This window comes from Helianthus annuus, chromosome 16 (assembly GCF_002127325.2).
Source record: "Helianthus annuus cultivar XRQ/B chromosome 16, HanXRQr2.0-SUNRISE, whole genome shotgun sequence".
Classification (NCBI taxonomy): domain Eukaryota; kingdom Viridiplantae; phylum Streptophyta; class Magnoliopsida; order Asterales; family Asteraceae; genus Helianthus; species Helianthus annuus.
The window spans coordinates 114,056,966-114,061,762 of NC_035448.2; positions in this window are offsets into that span (position 1 = coordinate 114,056,966).

The window sequence follows — 4,797 nt, forward strand, 5'->3', positions numbered from 1 at the left end:
CTTTAAATTTTTCAGTTGGTGGTTCGGTTTTATCAACAACTATTTCTTTCAGTTTTTCTGAGACTCCCTGTTTTGTGTTGGTCGCCTTAGGACAGTTCCAGGCGATGTGACAAACTTCTTGACATCTGAAACAGGTTCTTGTCTCTTTTTTTCTGAAGAGCTTCAGTTTTCTTCTTTTCAGCAAGAAATTCTTGATTTGACTGTCTCCAGAATGAGCTCTTCTTTTCCTCCTCAGCAGATGGACCTGAAACAAATTTTGTATTTTTAGACATTTTCTCATTTTTGTAATTTTCTGGTGGAATAAAACAAGACCTTTCTTTTTGAAATTACCATTATGGTTGGGTTTCTTTCGAAAATCTAAACCATAATTGTAACCCATTTTCTTGTTTATCTTTTATTTTATTCTTGAGGTGTAAGGATTAGGTTTTCTAGAAAGATTTTCGTCTTTTAATTCAGAAATATTAATTTCTGTCAGTTTGAAAACCTTTTTAATCATTTCTGGTTTAACACCTCTTATTGGAAACTCTTTATCAAAGTATAATTTGTCAGAATCATTCAAAGTATATGCGACTTCAAATATTTCGTCATTCAAATTAGATTTTGACAACAAAAATTCTTTACTATACACCCATTTTCCCGACGATTTAGAACTCTTGACAGACGAACTCGAACTCCCGACTGACAAACACGAACTTTCGGACTCGGACTTTGACTCTGACTCCTCATCCTTATCCAACACCTGATCGACCACCCTTTTTATTAAATCGGACTCATGATCTGTGTCGGACGCTGTGAACGTGATGTCAATATTGTCTGGTAATGCATCGGTTATCTCGGACTCTAACTTTATATTGACAGCCTTTTTTACTTGTTCCTCATTCGGTTTTCTAGGCGAATACCCTTCCCAAATCGGAGGCGGACACTTATTATAACAGACACTCTGTTTCTTACCAGTATCCTTTTTCTTCGGCTTCTTGTCTTCAAACACTTCAAAACCTGCAGCAGTTGGATAAATTTTGTCAATTAAGTAATCAGAACTCGAATAACTTCTTAGTAATCGTCTGATTCTTTCATTTTCAGCTTTCTTAGTTTCCAACTCTTGCTTCCATTTTGCACATTCTTCAATGTAAAAATTTATCTCTTTCTGCTTTGACATCATTGTTGCATTCATCATTGTCAAAGCATCTTCTCTTTCAGAGTTTGTTTTCTGCAAACTATTCACAGTTCTATTTAATACATCATACGACTCTTTCATATTCTTGACATCAAACAACAACTTTTCTTTCAACTTTTCTGATTCACTAAACCTCTCGTCTTTCTCTTCACATTGTTTGCAAGTTTCCAAACATGTAAGACATGGTTTTGTGACTTCAACAATCTTTTCGACTTCAACTACCTTTTCTACTTCCACTATCTTCTCCACTTCAACTATCTTCTCAACAATCTTGATTTCTTTCATTTCTTTTGCAGCTTTTCTTTCTTTAAGTTTCTTCAATTTATCTGCAAAATAAAATTCAAAACTGTCAGAAGATAAATGAGTTTTTCCAACATTTATCTGTTCAATTTCTTCATCATCATCACTGCTTTCAGTTGGGCTGTTTTCTGAAGAAACAGATTCTTCATCTTGACTTTTCTCTTCATCTGATAACACTGCTATCCAATTCTTCATCAACTCTGGCTTTTGAACAATTTGTGCAATGAAAGCTTTAAACTCCCCATTCTCATCCACAAACCTATCCCAGCTAAAACCTGGAGCCATTTTCTCATCATCTTGATCAATGATACCATAATAAGCTTTCTTATTTGCATCTTCGATCATTTTCCCATGTGCAGTTTGTGATTCCTTTTGTTGATACGATTGATGAGCAACTTGTTGATATATGGCTTTTCGATAGTAATCATGGCCACCAAATGGATTCTTTGCTCCATTTGCTTCTTGATTTTTGCACTCTCTCTTGAAATGGCCTTTCTCCCTGCATCAAAAACAAGTAACTTTAGATTTATCAAAACCCAAAGTTGAAACATGAGCATCAAGAAAATCATTTCTTCCTGTAATCATTTTGAACTTTTCAGCTCTTCTCAAGACACTAGCTAGACACCATTTGATGTCCATAAGCTCCCATTCCTCTACATCTATCTGGTCATAGTCTTCCTTTGTTAGCATCAGATTACCAATTCTCCCAGCAATCAATCATTCGTAAGATTCCAAAGCAGTAACCAGTAATGCCATATGACTTTTTACAACTTCTTCAGAAAATTTCTGTCCATTTTGAAGATGCAATGCCACATTGCACTGAATCATATGTCGATTACCAACATTTGCACTTTGAACACTTGGAGGATTGACATTTGAAAATCCACTAGTGTTGATTGAACTTTGACTGACTGATCTAGATGAATTTCCTGCACTAAAAGCAATTTGGATCTTTGGACTTGCTTCAACAGTTTGAACATTTCCTTTGTAGTACAATTTAATGTCTTGTTGATTGCTCGAGCTACTCATTCTGGCAATCTTTTGCTGTTCAAGATCCTGTGCCTCAAGTTTTTCAATAAACTGTCTGATTGACAATCTACTAAACTTTTCAGAATTCTTTAAGATCATGAGATAAGTACCCCATTCTTTCTGCGGCAATGCGTCCACTAACTTTTCAACCCATTCTGCTGGAGTTTTAGTAATCTTCAACTGAGACATGGTATGCACAAGATGACAGTATCTCTCAATGAGAGTCTTTGTAGTCTCCCCTAGCATACTTGTAAATAACTCAAACTCCTTTTTCAGCAGAGATGCTTTACTCTTGAGCATTTCTGTGCTTCCTTCAAACTTTTTCTTAAGTGCTTCCCAAATCGAAAACGCACTCCCATCATGCTGAAGCAAAACAAATATATCCTCTTTAACCGCTTGTTATAATAGACTTATCATCATTTTCTCTCCTTTATAGCTATCTCTCTCTTTTCTGAAAATTCCGAGATGATTTTGTCAACATTCAAAGCAGTCTGCGGTCTTACATATTCTGTTTCAATGGTTTGCCTGAACCCCATTCTCAAAACGATTTTTCCATTCATGGTACTCTTCCATTCCCATAAGCTTCGGGGGGGGGGGGGTTTGCAAAGTTCCGGTTTCGTTTTCCAAGTTCATATTTTGAGCAATGGCAGCCGGAGTAATCGGGGATGTGGCAAACGCGTTGTAAAATTCTTCGTCAGATATTTTCAAACGAGATTATATCTTCAAACGAGATTAACTCCAAGCGAAATTAGATCCAAGCGAAATTACCTGAAACAATCAACTTTCAAATGAGATTAGTAGCTTTCAAACGAAATCAGGTAATTCCGTGCGGAATTACCCAGTTTTCAAACGAGATTAGATTTTGAACGAAATTACTCAAATGGAATTCTAATTTCGTGCGAAATTAGAATTATTTTCAAACGAAATTATCCAAAACAAGTAATTCCATGCGAAATTAGTGTACAATTTCAAACGGAATTAGGTGATGTCATCATTTTTGAACAAGATTTCAAGCGAAATTACAAATATTTTCAGTTTTAGATTGAATTATGGTCCAATTCTTTCAAGGATTCTTTAAAACACTATTTTGCTTGTAATATGTGAAATTCAGATCATTGTGGCCGTTAAAACTTGTTCAAATGATACAAGAAGGTGTAGAAGTAAGAAAACAAGGTGAAATCAAGCTGATATCTGCAGAACTCCTCCTCCTGAGCTCTGATACCACATGTAGGATCGTTGTCGGACCCGAAATGAGTCGTTCAGAGGCGTTCTACTCAAAATGAAAGGCGGAAACAGACATGATGAGTTGATTCAGCAAGATATTCACTTAAACTGTCTTGTATATTGATCTAGTAACAATTACAGAGCTGAAGACACTTCGACAAAGCTTCGCCGTCGGAAAACCCAAAACTAATTCCGTTCCAAATGACACGGAATGACACATATATATAGCCTAGCTAATTCCGCACGAAACTCACTCAAACGAAATTACATACAAGCGATATTAAGACTCAAGCGAGATTACATGTTAATTCCGTGCGGAATTAACCTGTATCACTTCAAGCGGAATTAATGTACTTCATGCGAAATTAGCTTTGTTGTCATTTTCTCGATCTTCGTGCCATGAACAATGCAAGACTCGATACAAGACGAAGTTGACAGACGTATGCACCAACACCATAGAGGAATGCACATTTGATATCCATTTGATACACCTTGATGTTATGGTTGACAGCAAAGGCTAAGAACAGTCTGATAGCTTCAAGTCTTGCTACAGGGGCAAAAGTTTCATCATAATCAATGCCATCTTCTTGTCTAAAGCCTTGAACCACAAGCCTGTCTTTGTTCTTGACAAAAATGCCTCTTTCATCAGTTTTGTTTTTGAAGACCCACTTTGTGCCAATTGGACTTACATCCTTTGGCAGTGGTACAAGTTCCCATACTTGTTGTCTTTTGAACTGTTGGAGCTCTTCTTGCATAACTTCTACTCAACTGTTCTCTTTCAGTGCCTCTTGGTACTTGACTGGTTGATGGAGTGATAGAAAGCCAACAAAAAGACAAATGTTTTGGGATTGACTTCTTGTTAGAACCCCTTCATTGATGTTGCCAATCACTTGGTCTGGTGGATCAGATCAGATCTATCTTGTATGGAACAACGACATTTAAAGGTGAAGGTTGCAGATGTGAATCATCTGAGCTAACATCTATTGGTGACTTTGATGATCCAACATCTATTTGAAATGGAGGTGGAATAGGAGGAATGCGTGTGTTACAATGTTTATTTTTATCCACTT